At 39.7% G+C, this 21,200-nt stretch overlaps 1 long non-coding RNA gene across 3 annotated transcripts in view; it reads left to right on the top strand.

The window, feature by feature from the left end:
- The window catches only part of LOC133077133 (uncharacterized), a 308,335-nt gene that overhangs the window by 146,263 nt on the left and 140,872 nt on the right, over window positions 1-21,200 (top strand). For 2 of the 3 annotated variants that reach the window (XR_009697667.1, XR_009697666.1), the window contains exons 3-4: window positions 3,834-3,946; window positions 8,215-8,277. This is a non-coding gene — a long non-coding RNA (uncharacterized LOC133077133). The remainder of the gene's footprint in view (window positions 1-3,833; window positions 3,947-8,214; window positions 8,278-21,200) is intronic. The other variant, XR_009697668.1, reaches the window with a different exon arrangement.

Here is a 21,200-nt window from a genome sequence, read left to right as displayed (position 1 = left end):
ACCCTTCCTTTTTTTCCTGAAGAGAATCAGCTTCCTTAGCAATATTTTGGGCATATTGTATACGTTTTCATGAATTTTTATGTGCAGCCTCATTCTGTCTAAGACTTCCAGTATTGAATTTCCCTTATGGCGTTATCTGTTCTTTTTTTATGAAGATTCAAATACTATTTTATTTTGTGAAAATTGTCATAAAATAACTCTGTTAATGGTTCTTGTGTCCCGTTATTTTCTTCTTTCTTGAAGACATTTGGTACATTGCAGTGTTCCTCAAAATGTGTTCCACTGGAGGAAAGCCCCAAGACCCTTTCAGGGGTTTTCTGGGTCAAAATTATCTCATAATAATATCAAGATGTTATTTGCCATTTGCACTGGGTTGACATTTGCCTGATAGCACAAAAGCAGTAGTGAGTCTGGTGCTGGGACCTCAGCGGGAGCCAAGGCAGTGGCCCCAACTGTGCTAGGGAGCTTTGTGTTCTCCACCTGCAGTGGAAAAAAGTAATTTTACTTAAGAAAGTTATTGATAAAACAAGGGGGAAATAGTACTCTTATTAAATCTTGACCCTTCTCCTAGTGTGTGTGGTGAAGGAAGTTGGCAAAAGAAGCTACCAGTTGTCAAACTGGGAGGAGACAGGAGTCTCAACAGCTGAGAAAGAAATTATCTCCAGAAGAAGAGAGCGATCAAATGTGTCAAAAGCAACAGAAAGGTGCTTTCCATAAAGACTAGATTTTTTTTTTTTGAAGGATTCTGGATATGAGAACCTAAACAAGAACAGTTTCCATACAATCAAGAGAACCAGAGCCTGAGTGAAAGTAGGCTAAGGAGAAAAGGGGATAAAGGTGATGAGCAGAGATTGTTTCTTAAATAAATTTCTTCATGACGGGAAGCGGTAAGAAGGTGTCAGTGAAGATGGGGCAGGGAGGTGTTTTCCAAAGAGGAGGAGAAGTCAGAAAGATGGAAGAGAGTGACGGATGGTCCAAGATCTCTCAGGTGGCAAGAGGGATGGGCTTTGCAAATCCAATGAAGCACTTTGCCTTTAAGATAAGAGAAGCCGTGTTTCTTTAGTTTACCTGAGGAGGGGAGGGGAGCAAAGAGGGGGTGTATAGAGAGATCATTCTTTTTATTGCTGGGTAGTATGTCATGGTATGAATGTACCCCACTTTGTTTAATCATTCACTCATTGAAGGACATCTGGGTTGAACTCTAATGTGTGGTTATTACTAGTAAAGTTGCTATAAACATTCGAGCACAGGTTATTGTGTGAAATTACGTTTTTCTTTCTCTGGGAAGAATGTCCAAGAGTGCACTTGCTGGGTTATATGTTAGTTGCATGTTTAAATTTTTAAGGAAATTTCTAAACTTTCTTCTAGAGCAGCTTTGCCATTGTACATTCCCACCAGCAATGTATGAGTGATCCAGTTTCTTTACATCCTTCCAGCCATTTGTGTTGCCACCATTTTTTATTTCAGCCGTTCTGATAGGTGTGTAATGGTTATATGTCATCCTGGTTTTAATTTGTGTTTCCCTCATGACTAATGACGTTGAGCATCTTTTATTATGTTTATTTGTCATCTCTGTATTCTGTTCAGGGCAAGATCATGCCTTTTGCCCATTGTCTACATGAACTGCTTGGTCTTTTACTGTTGAATTTCGAGGGTTCTTTATTCTAGATGCTAACCCTTTGTTGTGTATGTGGTTTGCAAATAGTTTCTCTTAGTTTGTAACTTGTCTTTTCATCCTCTAAACATGGTCCTTCACAACACAGAAGTTTTAAATTTTGGTCCAGTTTATCATTTTTTTTCCTTTGGTGGATTGTGCTTTTAATGCAAAGTCTTTACCTGGCCTTATATCCCAATGATTTTCTTCTAAGAGTTTTAGAGTTCTACATTTTATATTTAAGTTTGCTGTCTTTTTTGAGTTAATTTTTGTGCCGGAATGACATTACTTTGCTGTTCATTTTTTGCCCATAGCTACCCAGTTGCTCCAGCAGCATTGTTGAAAAGGCTTCCGTGGAATTGTTTTCGCACGTTTGTCAAAACCAGTTGGGCATATTTGTATGGTTCTTTACACTGTTCCATTGATGTATGTCTGTGTCTACCACTCGTCAATACCATACAGTTTTGATGACTGCAGCTATGGAATCAGCCTTAAAATCTGGTGGGCTGATTCCTCTCACTTTATTGTTCTTGGTCAGAATTGTTTAGCTATTCTAGTTCCTTTGCATTTTCATACAGATTTTAGAATAATCTTGTCTATAGCTCCAAATAATAAGTCTTGCTAAGATTTTGATAGGAATTGCATTAAACCTAATATCAATTTGTGGAGAAATGACATCTTTACTATCTTGAGACTTCCAAGTCATGAAGATGATATGTCTCTTTATTTATTTAGACTTTACTTAAATTTCTTATGTCAGCATTTTGTAGTTTTCAGCAAATAAGTTCTGTATATGTTTTGTTAGATTTATACCTAAATATTTGAATGTTTTTAAACACTTGTAAATAGTATTGTTTTTAAAATTTCTGTGTCCATATGTTCATTGCTTGAATATACAAATACAATTGATTTTTTTTTTTACATTTATCTTCTATACTGCAGTCTTACTGAGCTCACTTTGAAGTATTTTAAAAGATTTCTTAGGATTTTCTACGCAGACAACAATATCATCTGCAAATAAGGGTAGTTTTATTTCTTGTTTTTTTTTTAATTTGTCTGCCTTCTGTGTCCGTTTCCTGCCATATCACACTGGCTAGCACCTCCAGCACTATGTTGAATAAGAGTGGTGAAAGCAGGTGTCCTTGCCCTGATTGCTGAGGGGAAAGCATTCACTCTTTCACCATCAAGTAGAATATTTATTGTAGCATTTTACCTGTGTTCATTTTCAAGCTGTGTAAATTCTCCTCTATTATATTTGTGAGGGTTTTTATTTAATCATAAATGAGTATTGAATTTAGTCAAACACTTTTTTGGGCATTAATATTATCCTGTGGCTTTTCTTCTCTTGCTCTTAGTACAGTAGATTCCATCGATTGATTTTCAAATACTGAGCCAGTCTTGCATCTCAAGAATAAACTCTACTTTGTCATAGTGTATAAACCTTTTTATATTGATGAATTTTATTTGCCAGTGCTTTGCAAATGATCTTTGTGTCTGCATTCACAAGAGGTGCTGGTCTGTATTTTTTTCCTGTTTGTTTTTGGTCCTGTCTTTATCTTCTCGAAAGAGTTAGGAACATGCCTTCCTCTTTTATTTTCTAGACAAGATTGTATAGCATTGGTGTTAATTCTTTTTAAATTATTGGGTAAAACTCTCCAGTAAAAAGATTTTCATTCTTTTCTGGAGATTTATTTTTTGGGGAGTTTAAAAAATTATGAATTTGATTTCCTTAGTAGTGATAGGGCTATTTCAATTATCTTTTTCATATTAGGTGAGTCATGGTAGTTTGTGTTTTTTGAGGAAATGAGTAAGATTAAATCTTTTCATCTTAGCTAGCAACAACTTTTTGATATTACCATATACCTTTATTTCAGACGTAAAAAAAATACTGAGAAAGAATAATGAAAATCCTTGTATCCACTACTCAGCTGAAGAAATAAATACACAAATATGGTTAAAGCCTATGCATTCTACTTGCTTTTTCCCTGTTCTCACCTCTACTCCAATTACCACTACCCTGGGTTTGATGTTTATTATTCTCTCAGATATCAAAGTAATTAATTTTTTAAAAACTTTTAATGGGTGACCAATATAGTCCTCAGACTTATACTGCTTGACTTGGTTGGCACATATTGACAAAAATGATATGACGTGACATTATTTTGGGTTGTTTCCACAGCTCTCCCAGTGTTTACTCAACTGCTTAGAGACACAAGTGTAGAAGTTGAAAAGAACGTGAACATTTCATGTCAGGCTCGGGGAGAACCATAGCCCATAATTACATGGAATAAGGTAAGATCTCAACTAAAACTATTGTAATATTAAAACACTGACAGATAGATTGGCCCGCTGAAACGGAGGTAATGATTCTTAGTTGATTTATTGCTGTTGTGATTTTTTCTAGCAAGTAATACTTCTTACACTGAAACGGATCTGTTGCTTTCTTTTTTTTTTTTAAGTGACTGTATCTGATTTTGTCTCAGGGCTTTGATAAAGTTTATTCTTTCTCATTTGCTTGGGGATGAAAGCTTCATAAACATAACTAAATTCCTGTAAGGAAAAATTGCTTTTGTCGTGTATAAATTAAGAGTTTCAGTGACTGGCAAGAAACAGTTTTGAATTAATAACTCAGAAGTGGTTTAAAATTAGGTCATTAGCTGAAGCAAGAAAGGATGAAAAACTTGGTACTAAAACAAAGTGACATGAAAAACAGGACTTCATGGCTTTGAAACTTGAGTGGCTTTTAAAAAATAATAGCTCCTTAATTATATTTCTTATGTCCTTTGATCCTTGGAGCCATATTTTTCCAACACAATTGCTTCTTCCATTTTAAATTTTTCATCAAAATGAAATGATTGGCCTCAGGTTCTGGTGTTCCTAAAAATACACAAGCCCACGTACATTTGAACGGCAGTTTTTATGAAAATTTTGACAAAATAAAATCTGTGAAGGGTTACGAAGCTGTTTTCCAAAACCACTTGGCTAATTTTTGTTGTTGCCATGTAGAAACAGTGCCTTCTATTTTTGGTGCCACATTTCTTTTGTGCTGCAGCCGAGAACACAGGCAGTTTTTTAGAAAGGCAAGGTTGAGAGGTCTCAACTGGAACCCTCAGGCTCATGTTCTCTCAAATAGTCTGAATACCCTTTTCAATTTAATATTATGTAACACAAATATTTTTATACTAAAAATAGGAAGTGTGAAAAATATACATTTTGGTCAGTATCTAAAACCTTATGTGGCAGTCTACTCAGTGCTTTATAGTGTGATCATGTTGACAAATTACCTGAGTCTCATTTCTCAAAGGTAGCTTCTAATCACGAATGGTTGAGGGCTGACTACACCTGGACAGTTTACATCCCTGTCACGTTTAATCTTCATAGCAGTCCTCTCCAGTTACAAGTTTGGGAGGGTATGAGTTAGGATACTTCTGTACAAGCGACAGAAACTACCTAAAAAAGCAGATAAACAATTTATTGGAAAGCTATGTGCCGGCTCAGAGACTCTCAGCAAAGCTGTAGACCTGGGGGTCCAACCTAAGCATTCTGGAGGAGATGAGACGGGAGGGACCAGCTTTGGGAGGAGATGCAGCAGTGGTCCAGCCAGAGGAAGCGTGGGTGGCCATCCTGAGGAAAGGGCCTCTGGGCCTCCTGTGTGCCCCTGGCCGCCTTACCCCGTTCTACACACATTCCATCTGCCTGCGTCTGGTGGGTCCTTGCTTCTTCCTCCAAAGATGCAAGTCACCCGTCACCTTGGACTTGTTTCCCATCACTGGCCAGAGGCAGCTGTGAGAACATGAAGACCTAGGGCACAGTTCCCACTCTAAACCTTTGTGGTCACCGTCTGCCCTACTGATCTCCCCTGGAGCGTGAGTTCTTTTGAAAGAATACGTCCCGGCCTCAGCTTGCTGTGAGTCTTTGGGGAGGGGGAGGGGGGAGGCATCCCCAATCTGCCTGCCGTTCAACTGCAGGCTCACAGGGCCAACGTCGCTGACTTTTTAAAATTAATGGCATAATAATGAAAAGTTCATAAATCCATGCCAATTATAAATGATGCACTTGAAGAATATTCCATAGAGAATGTAGTTTTTTTTTATCTTCTTAAGGTAGATAATTTTAATTGACAGGCACTCGTATATAAAAACTTTGCAGCTGTACAAAACTTGTGAGTACATACAAAGAAGGAATAGACGGGAAATCAGAAATGTGAAAATATTTTGATGTTTTTAGGTGGTGGGTTTGTGAGCATTTTTCTCCTTTCCGGTTTTACTTTTATTGCAGTCAGAAATTCTTTTTTAGAAGTAAGCAGGGTATGAATAAACTATATCTACATTCATTGACATGTGAGTTTAAAATAATCATCATATTGAAGACTTACATGATTGAAGTTTTGAGTGTCATATTTTTTTTGATTAGAGAGACAAACCACACTTTCTAGAAACTTTCTCTTTCTCTCCTTCTCTCCACTGGAGTCATGTAGCTCCTCATCCAGTGCTTGACGCGCAGTAGGCGCTTAGGGGATATTTGTTGAACAATGACACTGTATCAAACCGTAAGATGTTATTTTGTAAGGAATCCCCGTTCCTTCAGTGACAGTTCTGTTTGACCCCCAGGCAGGGGTTCTGATTCCAGAGGGTGGTAATTTCCAGGTCCTCGGTGGACGCAGGGCTGCCGACCAAGGAAGATGTAATTGTGAGGCTCAGAATTCCTTTGGCCTCACTGTGGCCAGTCCTTCTTGCTGTCACCGGGAAGTGTTTAAGCTTCTCACACAGCTGAATAGTGTCATTGGACAGCTTCTACTCCTCGTCCTAAAGGATTCACCTCACTACCCTCCATCCCTTATATGTTCTTTCTGGTCTAACATGTTAATGTTATTAATAAATCAAAGCTATTGTATGTTTTTTTTAAATCTAAGCTCTTAAGCGGGTATCAAACAGCAAAAATAACAATGCCAGCAGGGAACAGCAAAAGCAAGAATTTGCAAACGTATATCATGTTTTCTTAGGAATTGAAAATTACGGAATGTAAGATGTAATCTTAGCCAAATAAATGTGGAGCCAGAGATTTAAGGATGAATGGAATTCAACACACATGAGTTACTCTGGCCTAGTGTATTTAATCCCACATTAAAATTAAAAATCAATCAATCAAGCTTCTAGGTAAGATTTGCTGCTATGAGAACAACTGTCTCAATATTTGAAAGCATTTATAATTGGCCAACATAATTGGCATCATTTTACATTTAATCGTCAATCTGGTTATAGGGCTCTAGACTTCTGCGAGTTGATTATCAGTGGTGACTGTTTAAAAAGTTGATTGTCAGACATTTATACAAAATACAGCCCTTTTTCTCAACTAATCAGCTCATCCTGGAGGTAAGAGAGTCCATGTGTAGGCAGGCTCCAGGAGACTGAACCGGACCTCGGCCGTGGTCCTAGCAATGCAGATAGGCTGTGATGCGGGAGTGCCGTGTCCCCGTGTGGCGTGTGTCTGCACACGTGAGCTGACATCAGAGTTGCTTTTTGTGCAGATGGGTTTAGGAGTTTTTGCCTTGTTGACAATCAGGTGTTGAAATAAATGAGTTCAGCTATAAGCATATGGAGTGCTGTTTTGGGCTTTGCCTGTTTTTTTGGTTTCCTTAGGAAATGGGCAGATTTCTTAAATAGGGTTTTGCGTATTTATTTTTTCCTCTTAGTTTTCCCAGCTCTTATGGGTCTATAAAAGATATTGGGTAACTCTTCTCATTATAAATACAGGTTAAAAATAGGTTTCTTTAGACACAAATGTAGAGAACAAACGTATGGATACCAAGGGGGGAAAGGTGGGGTGGGATGAATTGGGAGATTGAGACTAACATATATATACTAATATGTGTAAAATAGATAACTAATGAGAACCTGCTGTGTAGCACAGGGAACTCTACTTCACTTTGTTGTACAGTAGAAAGTAACACAACATTGTAAAACAACTATGCCCCAGTTAAAAAAAAAGTTTTCTTTAATCAAATAGAATCCTAAACAGCAATGTCACTGTTTTCCTACCATATAGGAAATCGTATTTCAATAGGTTCATATCCTTCCACCGGCAAATTCTTCTGAGATACCAAACTTCTGAATATTCCATTTCTTTGAGTATTTTATACAAAGAGTATATTTTCATTAATGCCACGTCAATCTTCACGTATTTATAATACTGTATGGTAAAAACGGATTCTCTGTAGAACATTATTATTTAAATTATAACAGTGTAGCTAGTAACCAGCAATTCTTTATTCTAGTAGGGTCAGGAATTCTTTATCACATAGTACTTCTTAATGTTACAAAATCCTAGTCTTACTCTGATATTCTCTATGCGTTCATGTTTTTCCTGATTTAAAATCTATGTGTTCTATCCTGAGATAAGCCACACATTTTCAAAACTTTTAGCATTAAATTTCAAGATCAGCAAGTAGCAGTTCCAGATCTTGGATAGTTTAAAATTATAGAGAAACAAATAATCAAAATAAATGGCATAACTCAAATATTAAAACCTAAAAGAAACAGTTGGTGTCTTTCCTTTCCCAGGCTCTGCAGAAACGGCGGAGCCTGCAAGACAAGGAGCGTTTACATGTTGAACGAGGCAGAATGGTGAGTGAAGCAGGCTGCTTGCTGTTCGAAGACGGTCATATCACAAAGGCAGTTGCTGGTGTCAGTTTCTGTGCTTGGAAGTAGCTGGTCTCCTAGGACGGGCTCTCAAGTGTCAGGACTAGTCAGCGTCATTCTTTCCAGGGGAGGTTTAATGTGAAAAGGCCTGTGTAGTTGCGAGAGTTACATTAGCTGGCTGCTTTTCTGCAGGGGTGAGGAGGGGATAATGTGTACTCAAAACCCCTCGGCAGCTGTGACAGGACCTGCTTTCATGGAGGTCTTGGTGTTTCTTGGCGAGCATGGCCCCAGGGGCACAGGTGCCCTCCCCTGGGTCTGTCCCCTGTCCCCAGAGCCAGGCCTTCAACACAGTGGGCACAGCCCAGTTGACTGACACCCCACCCTCCGAGCTCCCCTTTCCTGAAAGGACTAAATTCAGCCTCGACTTTATCCCCAGTGGAGGTGACGGGGTCTCACAGCGGTGTTGAAAGTTGACGTCCGTCAGACAACTTTAAGTGCGGGTTTATCCTGTGAACCGACTGAGGCCTTTCCCCTTTCTGTTAATGCCAAGACTTAAAGGAAAATGATCTAGTTCTTCCTCGACCTCTGCAAAATTGTGCATAAAAAGATGGAGAGTAAGCTCAGAATTTTCTGATTATTCTCTCCCTTATGCCATTAGTTCAGGAGGTTTTTGACACAAATAAGGTATTAACAGTATTGCTTTATTCTAACGAGCCCCAATAAACTGAACTTATTTTGCATAATAGAGTGCTGTTCTGAAGGAATCTTTTTGCTATTTGTACCAAAACAAATAAAACAATACTGAAATCAAATGAATAATAAAAAGGTTGCTTTATTTTACCCTAAAACTAGGAAAGTTTAAAAAATTCATAGTTAAAATGACATAAAAGTGAGAGTTAACGTTGTTAAGAATATTTTCTGTGTGAACATTTATGCACTTCTTAAAAATATGTTATTTCCAGTGTGCTTTTTTAAAAAATAATTAATTAATTAATTAATTAATTTTTGGCTGCATTGGGTCTTCGTTGCGGTGCGCGGGCTTCTCATCGTGGTGGCTTCTCTTGTTGCGGAGCACGGGCTCTAGGCACACAGGCTTCAGTAGTTGTGGCACGTGGGCTCAGTAGTTGTGGCTCGTGGGCTCTAGGCACACGGGCTTCAGTAGTCGTGGTGCACGGGCTTAGTTGCTCCGCGGCACGTGGGATCTTCCCAGACCAGAGCTCGAACCTGTGTCCCCTGCATTGGCAGGCAGATTCTTAACCACTGAACCACCAGGGAAGTCCCATTTATGCACTTTCTGAATGCACTTTTAAGAATCTGTGAACAAACAACTTTTATGTGTTTTCTATTTGTTAGAATTTAATGATTTGAAAGAATATTTGCATATTATGCCACCTTTCTTACTCCTTTTCCCCTCCTTTTCACATCTACACTCTTGTTGGTTCTTAGTAATACAGGGAAATAGCAGGTCACATGAAAGAAAGTGACAAGACAACACAATATCGATTGATAATTATGTGAGAATGTATTACAGATTACCTGTTGGTTTAGGATTCAGTAATCCTGGAACGGCACCTCGTATTTGCTATGTGACATGTAGTTCTGAAGGAACTTGGCAAGCCTTTTTTAATCTGATAATCACATTTGACAACCACCAGGCCTGACGTAGATACTGAACAAGTCTTATTTCTAATTTACGGTTGAGTCAAGAGATAAACAAGAGTGTTGTCAAATTCCTTATGCTTGTAAACTTCATATAACTATGACAGCAAAACTATTTTGGAAATAGAATAAAAGCAATATTATCAAACAGGTAAAATTCAGATTACGTGTTAAATGGTGCTTTCCTGAAATTTAGATATCACTTCCCAGGTTCTGTCTGACACTGTGAGCTGCCTTTGGAGCTTTGGCAACTCAGCACCACTGTGCGCGGAGTTGCGGAACTGGGTCCCAGCTCACGGGTTCTCTTCCAAATCCAGGCTGACCTGTGACGACCCATTATGCCCGCAGGTGCAGTGGCCCAGAGCCAGGTATTGTCATGAGTAAGAGCGCAGGGTTCTTGCCACTTTCTACACTTGAGTTTCACAAATGAAGGCGTGAAACGGAAGCGACAGAGAAAAGGCTAACATTTGGATCAATAAGCAAGTCAGTCTGCAGGCCAGCACAGATGGACCTGATTGATCTCTGTTGCTTTATTTCCAAGTAAAAGTGACAAATTAAGTAGGCTCATGCTTAGTTTTCAAAAAAATCAAAGAGTAGTTAATTTACAATGTTGTGTTAGTTTCAAGTGTATAGTGAAGTGATTCAATTATACACACACACACACACACACACATATTCTTTTTCAGATTCTTCCCCATTATAGGTTACTATAAGATATTGAGTATAGTTCCCTGTGCTATACAGAAGGTCCTTGTTGTTTACCTATTTTATATATAGTAGTTTGTATATGTTAATCCCAACGTTTTAATTTATCCCTCCCCCTTCCCCTTTGGTAACCATAAGTTTGTTTTCAATGTCTGTGAGTCTATTTCTGTTTTTTAAATCAGTTCATTTGTATCATTTTTTTAGATTCCACATGTAAGTGATATCATATGATATTTGTCTTCCTCTGACCTACTTCACTCAGTACGAGAATCTCCAGGTCCATCCCGGTTGTCTCAAATGGCATTATTTCATTCTTTTTATGGCTGAGTAATATTCCATTGTATATATGTACCACATCTTCTTTATCCATTCATCTGTCAATGGACATTTAGGTTACTTCTGTGTCTTGGCTATTGTAATAGTGCTGCAATGAACACTGGGGTGCATATATCTTTTCGAATTACAGTTTTCTCGGCATCTATGCCCATGAGTGGGATTGCAGGATCATATGGTAACTCTAGTTTTAGTTTTTTAAGGAACTTCCATACTCGCATACTCTTCTCCATAGTGGCTGAACCAATTTACATTCCCACCAACAGTGTAGGAGGGTTCCTTATATCCTATATTTTTTCCTTAGTGCATTACAGGAGTTCCTCATATGAAAGAGAATATTAATTCTGTGTCAGATTTAGAAATTGCAAATGTTAGCTATTGTGTCATTTGCCTGTGACCTTTTTACCTTTTTTATTCATGTCCTTCCTTAAATGAAACTCAAATCAATCTGTCTTTTTTTTCTTTCAGTTACCTTTAGTGAATGTATGATCAACCCAATGTGGTTTTTTTAATAGTGGTTTTAACTGACCTACTGGAGCTTCAGTGCTGTGCTCAGGATACAGGCTGAGTTGCAGTGACTGTGTAGCCTGCAACCCATAACTACTACACATAGTTTAATTTACTGGGAAGCTCTCTCAGCAGAGTCACTGATTTTGCTGTTTTTCTTATAATATCCATAGTATTGGTATTTTTTCTAGAAATTGGACTTTTAAGGACAATAAACCAATCTAGTATGTATATATTATCATAATGTAAAGGAATTTTCTTATAACACCCAGATGTGGAATGCTGTTTAGACCCATGTATTGCAAAGTATAGAAACATACATATATACACACTCATAAACATATAATACTTAATACTATGTTGTATTATATAATACAATATATAATATTTATTACTACAATATATAGTTGATAATATGAAAGACACACACCTTCCTATTTTTTAATGCTTTTCAGCTCTTTTATTTCTCCTTAATGACATTATTATCCAACTCAATTTTTGAACATTTAACAGTTTTAAAAAGTTATTGTTTTAATTGTCATCCTATGTCATATAAATTTTTATTGTACTTTTAATATTCTCAAAATGAAATAGACAATATGGCTATGCTTGATTATTTTTCTTATATGAATTTTAAACATTTATTCATGATCATTTTTATTTAGCATTTTTTTTAAAGGTTAAGCTTCTTAAACCATAATCTCGAGAAGATTTAATTTGTCAAAGATTATCAACTCTAAGTGAAAAGCTTCCTTTGTCTATAATATTGAACTTGACAGAAATCTCACACATTGAAGAGCTATAGAAACAGCATGAATTATTTTTCACTGAAATGTTACTGAGTTCAATTCTTGCTTTAAGAAATATCCATACGGATGTAATAATATTTATTTTGTTTTAATGTTTAACATCAAAGCAAGGTGGCTGAAGATATAAGCATTTCATGCCTTTCCCAAGATGACAAATTACTAACATACTTGAATCCTATTTGAATCAGTGTTCTAAAAAAAGGAAATATTTCACACAGCTTTGCCAGATTCTGGAATGCTTTAATTCTCTAGATAATACTTGGTGGAAGCTTTAGTTCAGGGTAATTAGCTACTTCTCTGCAGTGGACAGTATCATGTGGACAGTGTATAACATTGCTATTGTCTTAGTTTTTGTGATGACATTTATAGCACACCTTTCCTAACTTCAAGGTCTGTTTGATATTTTTTTTCTTAACATCTTTATTGGATTATAATCGCTTTACAATGGTGTGTCAGTTTCTGCTGTATAACAAAGTGAATCAGCTATATGTATACATATATCCCCATATCCCCTCCCTCTTGCATCTCTCTCCCACCCTCCCTATCCCACCCATCTGGGTGGACACAAAGCATCGAGCTGATCTCCTTGTGCTATGTGGCTGCTTCCCACTAGCTATCGATTTTATATTTGGTAGTGTATATATGTCCACGCCACTCTCTCACTTTGTCCCAGCTTATCCTTCCCCCTCCCCATGTCCTCAAGTCCATTCCCTATGTCTGTGCCTTTATTCCTGTCTTGCCCCTAGGTTCTTCAGAACCTTTTTTTTTTTTTTTTAAGATTCCATATATATATATGTTAGCATACGGTATTTGTTTTTCTTGTTCTGACTTCACTCTGTATGACAGACTCTAGGTCCATCCACCTCACTACAAATAACTCCATTTCATTTCTTTTTATGGCTGAGTAATATTCCATTGTATATATGTGCCACATCTTCTTTATCCATTCGTCTGTCGATGGACACTTAGGTTGCTTCCATGTCCTGGCTATTGTAAATAGAGCTGCAGTGAACATTGTGGTACATGATTCTTTTTGAATTATGGTTTTCTCAGGGTATATGCCCAGTAGTGGGATTGCTGGGTCGTATGGTAGTTCTATTTTCAGTTTTTTAAGGAACCTCCATACTGTTCTCCATAGTGGCTGTATCAATTTACATTCCCACCAACAGTGCAAGAGGGTTCCCTTTTCTCCACACCGTCTCCAGCATTTATTGTTTGTAGATTTTTTGGTGATGGATATTCTGACTGGTGTGAGGTGATACCTCATTGTAGTTTTGATTTGCATTTCTCAGATGATTAGTGATGTTGAGCATCCTTTCATGTGTTTGTTGGCAATCTGTATATCTTCTTTGGAGAAATGTCTATTGAGGTCTTCTGCCCATTTTTGGATTGGGTTGTTTGTTTTTTTGATATTGAGCTGCATGAGCTGCTTGTAAATTTTGGAGGTTAATCCTTTGTCAGCTGCTTCATTTGCAAATATATTCTCCCATTCTGAGGGTTGTCTTTTCGTCTTGTTTATGGTTTCCTTTTAAGCTTGGCTTGTTTTGCTCACCATGTTTTTGAAAATTCATCTATGTGTCAGATGTATCAACAGATGATACACTTTGTTGCTGTTTATTGTGAGCGGCTTGTCTGTGTGAATGTATGAGTATTTGTTTATTCCTTCACCTGGGTGGCCACTTCGGTTGTGTCCAGTTTTTACCTCTTCTGAATAATGCTGCCATGAACACTCACATGTAGGTTTTTTTATGGACTCATGTATCCATTTTTCTTGAATAAAAACCTAACCCTGTAACTTCTGGATCACTTGGTAACTCTATGTTTATCTGTTCTTCAGGTTTGGATATTTTCTTTTTTTTTTTAAATAAATAAATAAATAAATAAATATATATATATATATTTATTTATTTATTTATTTATTTAGGGCTGCATTGGGTCTTTGTTGCTGCGCGTGGGCTTTCTCTAGCTGCAGCGAGTGGGGGCTACTCTTCGTTGTGGTTGCTGGCTTCTCATTGCAGTGGCTTCTTTTCTTGCAGAGCACGGGCTCTAGGCGCACGGGCTCAGTAGTTGTGGCTCGTGGGCTCTAGAGTGCAGGCTCAGTAGTTGTGGCACATGGGCTTCAGTAGTTGTGGCTCACAGGCTCTAGAGTGCAGGCTCAGTAGTTGTGGCTCACGGGCTTAGTTGCTCCGCAGCATGTGGGATCTTCCCGGACCAGGGCTCGAACCCGCGTCCCCTGCATTGGCAGGCAGACTCCTAGCCACTGTGCCACCATCTTTCTTTCAAGCTCACTGACTCTTCTGCTGTCTAATATATGTCAAGTGAAATTTTCATTTTAGTTACACTAGTTCTAGAGTTTACATTTTTTATGGTTCTTAGCTCTCCGTTGACATTTGCCTGTGTTAGCTCATTAAGAACATAGCTGCTTTAATTTTTTGCATACATTTATAATAACTGCTTTAATGTCCATCTCTGATCAATTCAACATCACAGCCATATTTTCAGAGGTGATTACTCTTGACTACTTACTTTCTTAGGTCTGGACTGTATGTTCAGTTTCCTTGCCTGTCTTGTAACTTTTAAATACATGTCAATTACTGGATTGCACCCTGGACTTGTGTAGACGCTGCTTCGTGCCTTGTCTCAGTGGAAGTGCAGGACAAGCCCAGAGGACCCCCAACCCGGCACCCCTTGCTTTGCTTGGACTCCAGCACCCTGCCTGGCAGAAAGCTGGACCATTGTTACAAGTTTTTCTTTTCTCAGGTTTCTTAGTTTTACGCTGCTGATTCTCCAGCGTTTGAAAACCATGCATTCATCTATTTTGTTCTCTTTTATGGTCGTTTGTAATGGAAGGCCTGGTTTGCTCCCAGTATGGAGCTTACAGCTCCATCGTCAGAAGGAGAAAATGCACTCATTCCAAATTATGTATTTTTTCCCTACTATTTTCGCCTTGATACCATTGTTTAAACAGAGGTTTTTCCTTCCTTAATTCAGTCTGTATTCTAGGCTTCTGTCCACCTGAATTTTCACAGCAGCTCTCTCTGCCTGCACCACTTTCCTTTTTTCTTACAGCATCAGATTTATTGCAAAGGACAAATTAGAGCCTATCACCTCTCTGCTTAAAAACAATAGGATTTTCTCTTTCCAATTAGGTTAAGAAAAATATTATACTTGAGAACAAGCCCCTTCAGACTCTGGTCCTAATCTACATTTTCAGCCATATTTCTTGTCGCTTCCCAACCCAAACTCTACTGTTGTTCACTCTCCCCTTTCCTGAGAATGCGGTGACCTTTCCAGGCTTCAGGTCACCCCATAAGCTCTGTTTTCCGCCTAGAAGACATTTCTTCCCTTTACCTGCTTGGCGGGGACTCCCTCGGTCTTTCGGACCCAGATCGGGTTCCTCATCTTCTTTCTCCTAAAGACCCAACTTTTCCTTGTACTTGTTTCTATTAAAATAGTTCATATTGTGACTGTTTATCAACTTTTCATTAAACTGAAAATGTTCTGGGGAAAAATAGCATCTCCTTAAGCTTTCTACCCTTTGCGTCTACAACACCCAGTTTTTAGAAATACTTGTTAAATAGGCAGAGGATTAATGAACAGATTTTTTAAGTTATTTTTGTTTCTTAGGTATTTTAATTCCTGTTGCTTTAGATTAGGGATGTGGACTATTAAATCATTAGCATTTTTAATATATCTTAACAGAGAACAATTCAATTTCAATAACAACTACAAAAAAAACCTTTAAATGTAGTAGTGTAATTTTTTGTGATTTTAACATGAATACTAGCACTGGAACTTATTTGCAACCCATTTCTAGTTAGGGAATTGAAATCTGGATTTTAAGCTTATTTTTCTTATTTCGTAAAGACTTGCTGACCATCAACAGTCCCCAGTAGATAATCCCTTTAGGAACATAATAGACCAAAATGTTTTATCAACTTTCTATTCATTACCCCAAATCCTTAATAAAATATTTTGTGTTAGTATCAGCCCTGATGTGTATGGGCTCATATATGCCATATCTGTGACCGTCCTTAAAATGGCAATGGCAGAAACATTCACCAAAATATTAAAAAATAAAATGTAACACATAGGATTTCAAGTGGAAGAGTTGCTGTTGAGAAACTAAAAATGTGATCAAGTCCTTGTTTTTCCTTCTGTGAGTTAAACCTAGAAAATTGCTTTGTTACAAGCTCTTGAGGAAAAAGCAGGGCCAGTTGGAACTCATGTCTTGATTAGCATGGAAATGGTTAATGTCGTGCTGTTTTCCTCCAGACTCGCGTGTCACTGCCCGCCTCCTAGGACTCAGTTACTGCCGAGCTGTGTGGAGGCACAGGAACCATCCACTCTGCTGGGGAAGGTCTTCGGGGCCGGGGGTCCCGGGGTCCCTGTGCCCACCGTCGGTACACACAGAACCGCAGGGATGTCGCCCGCTGGCGTCTCAGACACGGAATCTCTCTGACACGTGGAAAGGGCAAAAACTCAGCTTCTGCATCTCAGTCGCAAATCAAGCAGTAGCGAGTCCTACCTTCAAGTTCCCCGTCGAGTCTCCTTTGTTCTGGGGACCGTGGGTGGTCGGTTGGAGCTGGTCTTTGTGACTGCAGGAAATCTCCAGACCATGTTTATCTCTCAGCTGAGCGGAGCCAAGATCCATTAGCGTCAGTAGCTGGAGGAAGAGAGGCCCACGCAGCCATCGTCTGCTAGACTCTCACGTAATCTTCCCTTAGAAACTAAGAAAGGAGCCGCGGGGGGCCGTGCAGTTGTCCGCGAGGGTCCCGTTAGCCAGAGGCGTCGTGCTGGCGGCTTAAAGGGTCCGGCAGTCTGACCGCCCTGAAAGTCACCTGAAATGAGCGTGGGTCTCATCGGGAGTAATAGATTTTTTTAAAAGTCTTGCAAACCTCTGCTTACAAAATACATTTTAAAAAGAAAGCAAGCAATAGCATAGCTGTCTGTTGCCTGTATTCCAATATACCTTGACTTACTGTGATGGCTTCTACCATTCATGTCTCTTCAGTTACTCTATGACATTGTTTTTTACCCCTGAAAACCAAATTTTATCATGTCTTTCGATCCTTCACTGTTTTCTCTTCCATAGTTTCAACTTTTACTTTTTAATTAAGCATACCTTTCTTTTAAAAAAAATTGATAGTTTCTTTTGTCCCATAATTTTCTTAATTCTCTTTTTTTATAATTTCTTTAATCCATTAAAAAAAACTTCCTTCTACAATGACTTAGTTTCTCCACACATTGATTTTCTCAGTAGCATCTTAGCTCCACAGACATTTATTATGTTACTGTTATTTATAAACCAGGATTCGGGAGGAGTGGGCAGGACAGATGAAATCCATGCCATTCCTGCATTGAACGGTCTCCAAAGTGTGACTTTAAGGCGTTTGTCTGTTTCGGTCATCGTGACGACTGTTTCATTTCACGGTGATTTCCCAGCATCTGGAGCAGTGTTGACAGGCAGGGAGGGCCCAGGATCGCGGGGCCCAAAGCTTATGCAGACAAGCGTCTTGTGAGCACGTGTGCCACCTGGAAACATCGCAGGCGAGCTCTAGGGCCTGCGAGGGACGCTGGGGCCCTGACTCTGGAGAGTTACTTTCGCTTGCTTCGTGGTGAACCTGCCTCCAAGCAGTCGCTCAGTGACTAGCCTGACCCACCCCAGGTGTTCTCCTGGTCCAAGCACATCTCTCTTAGGGTCGGTGACTCTGCTGCATCTTTTAGTGATTGCTCCAGAGGGAGATGCCCAGTCCCTCGGGAGCCCCTGGCAGCCCACGGACCCCCAGGGCACTTCGGGGAGGGAACCCAGCTCTGTGAGTGCTGAAACGTCAGCGTGAACGTGGACGCCCCGCAAGCTGGACTCGAACACAGGGGTCAGGAAACTGCAGCCTACAGGAGGCCTCCTGCGCTTACGGTCTGATGGTCACTCAGCCCCGCCTGTTCATTTGTATATTATCTACTACGGCCACTTTCCCACTATAACGGTAGAGCTGAGTACAGATCTTCCTCAACCTATGATGGCGTTACATCCAATAAACCCATCCTAAGTTGAAAACATCAGAAGTCGAAAAAGCATTTAATACACCTAACCTACTGAACATCATAGTTTAGTCTACTTCAGATGCTCAGAACACTTACATTAATTAGCCTACAGTTGGGCAAAACCATCTAACAAACAAGCCTATTCTCTACTAAAGTGTTGACTATCTCATGTAATGTATTGAATACTGAACTGAGAGTGAGAAACAGAACGGTTGTCTGGGTATAGAACCATTGTAAGTGTGTCGGAGGTTCACGCTTAATCACATTTGCAAAGTCTCTTTTGCTATGTTAACATGTTCACAGGTTCTAGGGATTAGGATGTGCACATCTTTGGGGGGTGAGGGGTACATAGCCACTCTGCAAAACTCACCATTGCCAATTTCTTCCTTTTAAAAAATTGCCGTTGGTGGCTTTGGCTTTGGAACAGAAGGAGATGGTGAGAAACGTTGTAAGACAGCACATAGGGATAAAGGCTCTGATGTCAGACCATGGGGGTTCTCGATGCTCTTCCTGATTCTTTCTCACAGGGTAGCCTTTTGTAAGGGTACCAAACCAAAATCGTTTTGCAGTTTTGCGGACACAAATGAAATTTATAAATCAAATTTTTATAGTTAAGATTAAATAGGACAATAAAAAATAAAATGTTTATCTCCTAGCTATCGTGTAGAAAAGACTCTTATCTATCTGTTTATCTATTTATCTATCTATCATCATCTATCTATCTCTATCTCAAGCTATCTTACTATTACTACTATGATGACATGGAGTATGACTTCAAAACCTTGAAGAAATCTCCAAGCATTTTTGTCAAATGCCTTGAATTTCACCGATAACTTTTGTTCATTGCCCCCTATTTATACGACCATGGCACATGCTTTTATGAACTATAGTTTATGTCTCACACATCTGATTATGCCTCCTGACTGGCCTATGATTTTTTTAGAGCAGGGGCTGTCAATTAGTCATATTTTTAATCCCAGACTAGTGGCTAGAAAGCTCTAGGAGTCATTAAGAATTTGTGGACTGAGTGAAAAGGGTTAATCGTTTTGATCTCGGAGGGGCAGCAGTGACTGGTCCTGAAGCGAGTGAACCTGGGTAGCCTGGATGAAAACCAGGAATCCTAGCCGCCAGACCACCAGGGGCTAGAGGCTAGAAGCTAAGTGGCCCTAGCTCTTTCTCCGTTAGCAAACAAGAATGTTTCAAGGAGGCAAAAACTGTAAAAACAGGTGCAAAGTTTATTATTAGAGACACAGTAGGACAAGTGGGAGAGCACACAGAGAAGCAGTTTATTTATTTAAGTCAGAAGCTAGGAAGAAGTACACACCCAGAGGGAAAGGGTGTGGGCGTCCTCTCTAACGAGGAGGAGTACAGTAAGGAGGTGAGTTAAATCACTTACATAGGACAGTCCTTCCGGGTCTTTGTTCACATTTGGCCAATTGTCCTGTTTCTTTTTTCACACCTGACTGGTCCCAGGACGCTCCCCGACATGCGTGCACAGCTTTTTGCTAAGACGGATCCCACCGCAGAGGCCTGTGGGTGCAGGTCCACACGTATTATGGGGTGGCAGCCCCTCCCTTTTTGGCCCCCAAGGAGCCTTCCTGCGCATGTGCAGACAGGAGGTTGTCCTTGACCTCAGGAGCGCTCATCGTATCGCTTTACTTCAGCAGAGCTCAGCTTCTGCCACCGGCTTTGTCCTGGGAGCATCTGGGTGAGAACCAAGCTTCGGAGTTACTCCATGGGCAAACCCCAGCTGTCCAGCCCAGGGGCCCATCCATCTCCTGCCTCAGTTTATGTCACAGTCAGGAACTAACACCATGTGTTATTACTGTATTTCCGTAAGTGTGGGATGCTCACTGAAGGAAATGTGTTAGTTTTATATGGTTTGTAGACGTGACAGTCAGTAACGTCTCACACAGGGGAAAACATATTCCTTTCCCTTTTTAGTTATTTTTCTTTATGGTTGTGATATGAGGAAAAGTCTGTCTGGGGCTTACATGTCTTTAGCCCCAATACTTACTTGTTAATAGACTTTTTTTTTTTTTTTTTAATTATTTATTTATTTTTGGCTGTGTTGGGTCTTCGTTTCTGTGCGAGGGCTTTCTCTAGTTGTGGCGAGCGGGGGCCACTCTTCATCGCGGTGCGCGGGCCTCTCACTATCGCGGGCTCTCTTGTTGCGGAGCACAGGCTCCAGACGCGCAGGCTCAGTAATCGTGGCTCACGGGCCTAGTTGCTCCGCGGCATGTGGGATCCTCCCAGACCAGGGCTCGAACCCGTGTCCCCTGCATTGGCAGGCAGATTCTCAACCACTGCGCCACCAGGGAAGCCCCTTGTTAATAGACTTTTAAGCAAAAAGAAAACATTTCTTAGGGCCAGAGATTTCAAAGTTTACTGTATGTTGGTAGAATTTAGTAAAGGTGTTTATTTTTTCAGTATCTGTATTTCATCCATGTCTACCACCGGGGTGAAAGAAAAGAGGAGGGGATTTTCTTGTTAATAGTTGCCGTGCCGTAAATGTTGAAATCTTATATTCATGAAAGATTTCCTCAGAATGGTTTTTCAAAATGCCGGTGTTCCATACACGTGAATTTCCGGCAGACGCAAACCTACGGCTTTTCCTGTGTGGAAGTCGGTCCCAGGCTCTGTGACCTCGTGGACCGACCTCTGTCTTGCTCCTGATTCTCTGCCGTCATTGATTTTATGTTTTTATCCTTCAGTTTCTTCTTGTTCTTTCTTAAAACTATTCTTTAGTCCCATCTCTTTCCCTTTTTCTGTAACTGATCGCAAGGTAGAGTTTAAATGATTCCTTTTATTATAGGACATATTTATTGAGTTCTGTATTCTATAGTCTGC

This window comes from Eubalaena glacialis, chromosome 17 (genome assembly GCF_028564815.1).
Source record: "Eubalaena glacialis isolate mEubGla1 chromosome 17, mEubGla1.1.hap2.+ XY, whole genome shotgun sequence".
NCBI lineage: Eukaryota > Metazoa > Chordata > Mammalia > Artiodactyla > Balaenidae > Eubalaena > Eubalaena glacialis.
The sequence above is the reverse complement of the archived record's forward strand: the minus strand, read 5'-3'. Positions and strand labels throughout refer to the sequence as shown.